The sequence below is a fragment of the Neomonachus schauinslandi genome, chromosome X, assembly GCF_002201575.2.
Source record: "Neomonachus schauinslandi chromosome X, ASM220157v2, whole genome shotgun sequence".
NCBI classification, from domain to species: Eukaryota; Metazoa; Chordata; class Mammalia; order Carnivora; family Phocidae; genus Neomonachus; species Neomonachus schauinslandi.
In genome coordinates this window covers 75,576,049-75,586,500 of record NC_058419.1, presented here as the reverse complement: position 1 = coordinate 75,586,500, position 10,452 = coordinate 75,576,049, and the positions used below count along the sequence as shown (strand labels likewise).

At 35.3% G+C, this 10,452-nt stretch overlaps 1 pseudogene; it reads left to right on the top strand.

Annotated features, from left to right (window-relative positions):
• Positions 1–1,492: 1,492 nt before the first annotated feature.
• On the top strand, positions 1,493–1,972 carry LOC110571707 (annotated as a pseudogene).
• Positions 1,973–10,452: the final 8,480 nt, after the last annotated feature.

Sequence of the window (10,452 nt, the reverse complement as noted above, 5' to 3'; positions counted from 1 at the left end):
CTGTTCTAAGAAAGAAGTTCATAGCAACATAGGGCTTTCTCAAAAAACAAGAGATATCTCAATAGACAATTTAAATACACCTAAAGGAAGTAGAAAAAGAACAACAAAGACCAAAAAAACAAACCAAAGTTAGTAGAATGATAATAATAAATAAAATAATAAAGATCAAAACATGTGGAAATAATGAAATAGAGACTAAAAAGATAATAGAAAAGATAGATGAAAACGAAAATAAGTGCTGATTTTTTGAAAAGATAAAGCTGAAAAACTGTAACTGTACTTAACAAAAAAAGAGAGAAAAGACTCAAATAAAATTACAAGTGGCAATGTCACCAAGTCTTCCAGAAAGGTCAGAAGGCTAAATGAATATTATCCCCAATACCTGCCACCCCAATGTTAATCAGTGGTGGAAGAATGGTCTCAGAACTGTTTGTGTCAATTGGCCATCTAAGTTTAATAGTAAAAGACTGGTTAATGATAACAATGCATCGTAAAACCTTCAGAAGGAAAGGAGAATGTTTTGTGGACCATTTGTTTTTTGTGTCTGTGTGACAGTTTTAAGTTATTAGTTTTTAAAATCAGTACTTTTTAATGGAAACAACTTGACCAAAAATCTGTCACAGAATTTTGAGACTCATTAAAACAAAAGTTTAATGAGAAATAAAAATTACAAGTGAAAGAGAGGTTACAACTGATGCAAGGAAAATACAAAGGACCAGATGAGACAAAAGTAAGCAAATGAGACCACATCAAATTAAAAATCTTCTGCATAGTGAAGGAAACCATCAACAAAATGAGAGGCAGCCCACTGAGATGGAGAAAATAGTTGCAAATTATTTATCCAATAAGTTTTTGATATACAAAATATATAAAGAACTCATACAACTCAATAACAAAAATTTAATTTAAAAATGGTCAGGGATCTGAATAGACATTTTTTCCAAAGAAGACATACAGATGGCTAACAGGCTAAGAGAAAATAAAAAGATCATTGTTTGCTGGTGAGGGGAAAGAGATGAATGGGGAAAGCACAGAGAATATTTAGGTCAGTGAAAATACTCTGTATATTATAATGATGGATAATGCCATTATACATTTGTCCAAACCCATAAAATGTATCACACCAAGAGTGAACTGTAATGAAAACTAAGTGATTGTATTGTGTCACAATTATACTATGTCATAATTATGATGTTTTAATATATGTTCATTCTTGGTAAAACTTGTAGCTTTCTGTTGAGTGATGTTGATAATGGGGGAGACTGCATGACTGGGGGCAAAGGCTATATGGGAAATTTCTGTACCTTCCCTTTAATTTTTCTCTGAACTGAAAACTGCTCTACAAAAATTAGTCCTTAAGAAGAAGAATAAGGATTTAGGGAAAAGAAAAACTTAACCAAGGAGGTGAAAGACTTGTATTAAAAACTACAAAACATTGCCATTCCTTGCTGCTGTGGACTCTGGGCCACTGGGGTCGGTGAAGGATCTCAAGATGGCTGGGCAAAAACTTGTTCTAAAATCGATTGACTGGGTAGCTTTTGGGGAGATCATACCCCGAAACCAGAAAGCCATTGCTAACTCCCTGAAATCCTGGAATGAGACACTTACCTCCAGGTTGGCTACTCTCCCTGAGAAACTACCTGCTATCGACTGGGCTTACTACAAGGTCAATGTGGCGAAGGCTGGTTTGGTAGATGACTTTGAGAAGTTTAATGCCCTGAAGGTTCCTGTGCCAGAGGATAAATATACTGTTCAGGTGGATGCTGAAGAAAAAGATGTGAAAAGTTGTGCTGAGTTTTTGTCTCTCTCAAAGGCCAGGATTGAGGAATATTAAAAAGAGCTGGAGAAAATGAGGAACATAATTCTATTTGATCAGATGACCATTGAGGACCTGAATGAAGTCTTCCCAGAAACCAAATTAGACAAGAAGAAGTATCCCTATTGGCCTCACAAGCCAATCGGGAATTTATAAACTTGAGTTAGGGAGAAAGCTCTGACCCTTGTATTATAAATGCTGGACATTAAAAATAATGATATGGTTAAAAAAAACTACAAAACATTGATGAAAGAATGAAGACATAAATAAATGGAAATATACCTTATGTTTATAGATTGGAAGACTTAATATTCTTAATATGTCCATACTAAAAGTGGTATAGAGATTCAGTTCAATCTGTGTCAAAATTTCAATGGCATTTTTTTTACAGAAATAGAAAAAAAAAATCCTAAAATGTGTATGAAATCATAAAAGACAACAATGTTAAGAAACAGCGAACCTCAAGGAACCTCATACACCTGTTTTCAGATACTGGGTTAAAGATAGATATGCAGACCTATGGAACATAATGGAGAGCCCAGAAATACACTCATACATGAAGATTCAACTGATATTCTACAAGGGTGTCAAAATATACAATAGAGAAAGGACTTTGTCTTCAACAACTTATGTTAGAAAAACTGGATAGCTACATGCAAAACAATGAAATTAGACCCTTATCTTACACTATACACAAAGTCAAGTCAAAACAGATTAAAGACTTAAACATAAAACTTGAAACTGTATAACTCTTAGAAGAAAACAGGGAAATGTTTTATGATATTAATCTTAGCTCATGCTACTCTAACCAAATACCATAAAATGGGTTGCTTAAACAGTGTATATTTATTTTTTTATAGTTCCAGAGGCTGGGAAGTTTAAGATCAAGGGATGAACAGATTTAGTATCTGGCAAAGTCTTGCTTCCTGATTTGTAGACAGCTGCCTTCTAGCTGTATGATCATTTGGCCTTTCCTCCATGCATGTATGTGGAGAAAGAAAGAGCTCTTTCTCTGTGTTCTGTGTGTAGGGACACTAATCCCATCATGAGATTTTCCAATCTTATGACCTAATTGAAAACTACCTCCCAAAGGTCCCATCTCTATGTAACTACCATCACGTTGGGGTTAGGGCTTCCACATATGAATTTGGGAGCCACAATATTCAGCCCATAACATTCTGCTCCTGGCCACCTAAAATTCAAAATTCATGTTCTTCTCATATGCAGAGTATAGTCATTTCATCCCAACAATCCCCAAAGTCTTAATTTGTTCTAGTACCAAATCTAAATTATTTTTTACTTAAATTTTATTAGTTAACATACATTGCAGTATTGGTTTCTGGAGTAGAATTCAGTGATTCATCACTTACATACAATACCCAGTGATCATCACAAGTGCCCTCTTTAATACCAATCACCCATCTAGCCCATCCCCTACCCATCTCCCCCCATCAACCCTCAGTTTGTTCTCTATTGTTAAGAGTCACTTATGGCTTGTTTCCCTCACTCCTTTTTTCCTTGTCATTGAAATATCATCTAAATCAGGTATTGTGCTTCCTCTGTGGGAGAGGCATAAGATAGACATTCTTCTTCCAAAAAGGGGGAAAAAAAAGAGGAAAGAAAGGGGTCACAAACAAGTCTAAAGTTTAGCAAGCCAAATTTCATGAGATTTTCAGGCTCATGTATAATTATTCTCTTTGCTTTGATGTTCTGCTTTCCAGACCCATGAGGGTGTTGTCTAAGCCTTCTGGACACACTAGATTGGAGATAGTGCCTTTCCCCCATGTTTTGTTTTTTTTCTCTGGGAGGGGTTTGCAGCCCACCAGGTTTTGCTGGGCATCCCACACCCATTGTCTCTGCCAGGTGGTTCTACATTCTGAGGTTTTTGGAAGATTCCACCTGCCCTGTTGAAACCAAGGTAATTGTGCATGCACGCACACACAATACACACTTTGAGACTGAGGAAGGATCCCTGATGATTTCTGAATTGCCACTGGGGTCATTTTTCCCTTATCTTGAATAGCACATTTATAGTCTAATAGGTCTTTGGTCTGGTCTTTTAGGATCTACGAAGTTTGACAACTTTCCTTAATTACATTTCATTATCTCTGTCACCTTTACTTCAAACTGCCAGTATCTTTTCTGGTATAATCCCATCTCTATTCCTTGTTTCTATTGATGTGACTTATTATATCTGGGGTCCACAGCCACACTAATTTATCGAATGGTTAACCAAAATATTGGTGTTCTCTTCCAAATACCTTCCTCATTTTTGCAATAGGGGCAGATTTAGAATTTACCACATCTTTACTTCTGGTTATTTTTTGCTGAACATTTTCTTCTTCAATTAACTCCCCTTATCTCATTTTACCATGGCAGTCAGGAGGAACTTTGCTGTTTTTTCAACACTTTGCATGTAAATCTCTTCAGCTAAATATGCAATTTTATTGCTCATAAGTTTTACCTTCTAGATACACTAGAACATGAACACAATTTAGCCAATTTCCTTGATAATTTATAGGAAGTATTGCTTTTTCTTTATTGTTTCTTATTTTATCCTGAGACATTATCAGAGTAGCCTTACCATCCATATTTCTACTAACATTCTGTTTAAGATTATATATGTTTTCTTGAGGAAGATGTAGGCTTTCTCACCAATTCTACTCTTTTCTCTCTAAACCCTCCCTAGAATTTCCTTCAGCATTCTGAAAATAGCTATCTTGTTTTTTTCTAGTATACAATTCAAATTCTTCCAGCTCCTACCCATTACACAGTTCCATAGCCAATTCCAGGTTTTTATTTGTGCTATAATAAAATACCATAGACCGGTGGCTTAAACAAATATATTTTTCACAGTTTTGGAGGCTGGGAACTCCAAAACCAAGGTGCTGGCAGACTCAGTTCTTCCTGGCTTACAGATGGCTGCCTTTTTACTGTGTGTTCACATAGCTATTCTCAGTGCCTGTGTGTGGAGAGACAAAGGAGTGGGGTAGGAAAGGGAGAGAGAGAGAGGGAGATCTGATATCTCTGTTTTCCTCTTCTTATAAGGGCACTAATCCCATCATTAGAGTCCTACTTTTATGACCTCATCTAAACTTAGTTATGTCTCAAAGGAACAACTTTCAAATACCATCACACTGGGGTTTAGAGTACCAATATGTGAATTTTGGGAGGACACAAATCTTGGACCCATAAAAACATTGATCTTGGCAATGATTTTTTGCATATGACACCAAAAGCACAGGCAACAAAAGCAAAAATATATGTGGGTCAACTTAAAACAAAAAAGCATCTATCTCCACAACATTGAAAACAATCTAAAGAGTGCAAAGGCAACTTATAACATGTGAAAGAATATTTCTAAATCATATATCTGAAAAGGGATTAATATCTAAAATACATATGGAGCTCCTAAACTTAATGGAAAAAAATAATAACCTGATTAAAATATAGCTAAAAGACTTAAATACACATTTTTTCCCAAAGAAGATATACAAATGGAACACAGATATATTAAAAAGATGTTGAACATCATTAAAAGGGAAATGCAAATGAAAACCACAAGGAGATATCACCTCACATCTGTCAGGATGGCCATTATTTAAAAAACAAAAACAGAAAACAGAATATAACAAGTGTTGGTGAGGATATGGAGAAATTGGAAGCCTGTGCATTCCTGGTTGTAATGTAAAATGATGCATCTGCTATAGAGAACAACATGGAGATTCGCCCCAAAATAAAAGTAAAAATACCATATAATGCAGCAATCTGGTTATTTGTACAAAAGTATCAAAGTTAGGATTTTAAAGAGATATCTGCCCTCTTGTGTTTATTGTAGTTTTATTAACAATAAACAAGAGGTGTAAATAACCTAAATGTTTATTGACACATAAATGGATAAAGATGATGTGTTATAAACACAATATACTATTAATCATAAATAAGACAGAAATCCTGTCATATGCTACAACATGGATAACTTTGAGGACATTACCCTACGTGAAATAAGCCAGTCACAAAAGAACAAATGCTACATGATTCCACTTATATAGGTATCTAAAGTAGTCAAATTCATCAGAGCAGAAAATAGAATTGTATGCGTGGAGGGGGAAGTGAGGAGATGCTGTTCAATGGGTTTCAGTTATTTAAGATGAAAAATTTCCAGAGATCTATTATACAATTATACAATTGTGCTTAGAATTAACAATACTGTATTGTACACTTAAATTTTTGCTATAGAGTAGTTATGTTGTTATGTGTTTTTTTTTCAATTTGTTCATTGTGGCACAATACACATAACATGAAAATTATCATCTTAACCATTTCTACGTGTACAGATGAGTGATATTAAATACACTCATAATGCTGTGCAACTACCACCAACATCCTCTTTCTTAGCTCTTTCCATCTTGTGAAACTGAAACTCTATACTCCTTAAACAATAACTTTGCATTCTCCTTTTGACCCACCCCTGGAAAGTACATTCTATTTCCTTTTTTTAAAATTTTTTATGTTTATATTTTAATTACAGTTCGTCAACATACTGTTTTATATTAGTTTTAGGTGTACAATATAGTAATTCAACACAACCATACATTACCCTGTGCTCATCACAACAAGTGCATTCCTTAATCTCCATCAGCAGTTTAACCCACCCCAACCCCCACCCCTCTGATAACTATCAGGTTGTTCTCAATAATTAAGAGTCTGTTTCAGGGTGCCTGGGTGGATCAGATGGTTAAGCCTCTGCCTTCAGCTCAGGTCATGATCTCCAGGTCCTGGGATCAAGCCAGCTCTGCGGGGAGTGTGCTTCTCCCTTTCCCTCTGCCTCTTCCCTTGATTGTACTCTCTGTCTCTCTCTCTCTTAAAATAAATAAATAAATCTTTTAAAAAAATATTTATTGATCTCTCTCTCTTTCTCTCTTATATTTCCCTTTGCTTGTTTGTTTTGTTTCTTAAAGTCCACATATGATTGAAATCATATATTTGTCTTTTTCTGGCTTATTTCACATAGCATTATACTCTCTACCTCCAACCATGTCATTGCAAATGGAAAGATTTCATTCTTTTATATGGCTGAATAATATTCCATTGTATATGTACCACATCTTTTTATCCCTTCATTAATCAGTGGACATCAGTGTTGCTTCTATTTCTTGGCTATTGTAAATAATGTTGCTATAAACATCGGGGTGCACATATCCCTTTGAATTAGTGTTCTTGTATTCTTAGAGTATTTACCTTGTAGTGCAATTGCTGGACCACAAGGTAATTCTATTTTTAACTTTTTAAAGAAGCTCCATACTCTTTTTCACAGTGGCTGACTACTTTGCATTCCCACCAACAGTGAATGAGTGTTACTTTTCTCCACATCCTCACCAGCACCTGTTGTTTCCTCTGTTGTTGATTTTAGGCATTCTGATAGGTGTGAGGTGTATACAAACCCATTGTAGTTTTGATATGCATTTCCCTAATGATAAGCAATGATGAGAATTTTTTTTCATGTGTCTCTTGGTCATCTGTATGTCTTCTTTGAAGAAATGTTCATGTCTTCTGCACATTTTTAAATTGATTATTTGTTTTTTGAGTGTTGAGTTTTATAAGTATTTATAAGTTTTGGCTACTAACCTTTTTAAAGATATACTATTTGCAAATATCTTCTCCAAATCCTTAGGTTGCTTTTTAGTTTTGTTGATTATTTCCTTCTCTTGGCAGAAGCTTTTTATTCTGATGTAGTCCCAAAAGTTTATTTTTCTTTTGCTTCCCTTGCCTCAGGAGACATATCTAGAGAAGTTGCCATGGTTGATTTCTAAGAGGTTACAGCCTGAGTTCTCTTCAAGGATTTTTATGGTTTCAGGTGTCACATTTAGAACTTTAATCCATTTGGAATTTATTTTTTGTGAATGGTGTAAGAATGTGGTCCAGTTTCATTCTTTTGCATGTTGCTGTCTAGGTTTCACAATACCGTTTGTTTAAGAGACTGGCTTTATCCCATTGAACATTCTTTACTGCTTTGTCAAAAATTAATTGACCATTTGTTCTGTTTATATCTGGGTTTTCTATTCTGTTCTATTGATCTAGCTGTTTTTGTGATGGTACCATATTGCTTTCAATACTACAGCTTTGTAATATAATTTGAGGTCCAGAATTATGATGCCTCCAGCTTTGCTTTCTTTTTTCAAGATTGCTTTGGCTATTTGGGGTCTTCTGTGATTCCATACAAATTTTAGGATTGTTAGCTCGCATTCTGTGACAAATGCTGTTTGCATTTTGATAGGGATTACATTAAAACTGTAGATAGCTTTGGACAGTATAGATGTTTTAACAATATTTGTTCTTCCAAACAATGGCTTTACATTTCTTTGTGTCATCTTAATTTTTTTTCTTCAGTGTTTTATACTATTCAGAGTACAGATCTTTCACCATTTTGATTAGGTTTATGCCTATCTAGGCATAATTCTCTTATAATTTTTTTAATTTAAATTCATGTTGGTTAACATATAGTGTATTATTAATTTCAGGGTAGAGTTTAGTGATCCATCAGTTGCATATAATACCCAGTGCTCATTACATCAAGTGCCCTCCTTAATACCCTTCACCCAATTATGCCATAACCCCACCCACCATCCCTCCAAAAACCCTCAGTTAGTCCCCTATAATTAAGAGTCTCTTATGATTTGCCCCCTCTGTTTTTATCTTATTTTATTTTTATTTCCTCTCCCCTATGTTCATCAATTTTGTTTCTTAAATTCCCAATATGAGTGAAATCATATGGCATTTGTTTTTCTCCAAATGATTTATTTTGCTTAGCATAATACACTCTAGTTCCATCCACATCATTGCAAATAGCAACATTTCATTCTTTTTGATGGCCGAGTAATTTTGCATTGTGTATATGTACCACATCTTTATCCATTTATCTGTTGATGGACATCTGGGTGCTTTCCATGTTTGAGCAATTGTGGACGTTGTTTCTGTAAACATTTTGGTGCATGTGCCCCTTTGAATCACTATTTTAGTGCCCTTTGGATAAATGACTAATAGTGCAATTGCTGGGTCATAGGGTAATTCTACTTTTAACTTTTTGGGTAACCCTCATCCTGTTTTCCGGAGTGCCTGCACCGGTTTGCATTCCCACCAACAGTGTAAGAGTGTTTGCCTTTCTCCACATCCTCACCAACATTTGTTGTTTCCTGAAGTGTTAATTATAGCCATTCTGACTGGTGTGAGGGGGTATCTCATTCTGGTTTAGATTTGTATTTCCCTGATGTTGAGTGTTGTTGAGCATTTTTTTCATGTTCTGTTAGCCATTTGTTATCTTCTTTGAAGAAATGTCAGTTAATGTCTTCTGCCCATTTCTTGACTGGATTTTTTGTTTTTTGGATGTTGAGTTTGATAAGTTCTTCATAGAGTTTTGATACTCGCCCTTTATCTGATATGTCATTTGCAAATATCTTATCCCATTTCATAGGTTGCCTTTTAGTTTTGTTCATTGTTTCCTTTGCTATACAAAAGATTTTATCCTGATGAAGTCCCAATGGTTCATTTTTGCTTATGTCTCCCTTCCCTCTGGAGACCTGTCTAGCAAGAACTTGTTGTGGCCAAGGTCAAAGAGGCTGCTGCCTGTGTTCTCCTCTAAGATTTTGATGGTTTCTAGTCTCACATTTAGATCTTTCATCCATTTTGGGTTTATTTTGTGTATGGTGTAAAAAAATGGCCCAGTTTCATTCTTCTGCATGTGGCTGTCCAATTTTCCCTACACAATTTGTTGAAGAGACTGTCTTTTTTCCATTGGATTTTCTTTCCTGCTTCATTGAAGATTAGTTGCCCATAGAGTTGAGGGTCCATTTCTGGGTTCTCTATTCTGTTCCACTGATCTATGTGTCTGTTTTTGTGCCAGTACCATACTGTCTTGAAGATTATGGCATTGTCATATACCCTGAAGTCCGGAATTGTGATGCCTCAAGCTTTAGTTTTCTTTCTCAACATTACTTTGGCTATTTGGGTTCATTTCTGGTCCCATAGAAATTTTAGAATTGTTTGATCCAGCTCTGTGAAAAATGCTCGTGGTATTTTGATAGATATTGCTTGGAATGTGTAGATTGCTTTCAGTAGTATTGGCAATTAACAATATGTGTTCTTCCAATACATAAGCATGGAAAGTTTTTCCATTTCTTTGTGTCTTCCTCAATTTCTTTCATAAGTGTTCTATAGTTTTCAGAGTACAGATCTTTTATCTCTTTGGTTAGCTTTATTCCAAGGTATCCATATGGTTTTTGGTGCAATTATAAATGGGATCGATTCCTTGATTTACCTTTCTGGTGCTTCATTATTGCTGTAGAGAAATGCAACAGACTTCTGTGCATTTATTTCATATCCTGTGACTTTGCTGAATTCTTGTATCAGTCCTAACAATTTTTTGGTGGATTTTTTAAGGTTTTCTACATAGAATGTTGTGTCATCTGCAAAGAGTGAAAGTTTGACTTCTTTGCTCACATGGATGCCTTTTATTTCTTTTTGTTGTCTGATTGCTGTGTCTAGGATTTCCAGTACTGTGTTGAACAACAGTGGTGAGAGTGGACGTCTTTGTCACGTTCCTGACCGTAGGGGGAAAGATCTGTTTTTCCTCATTGAGG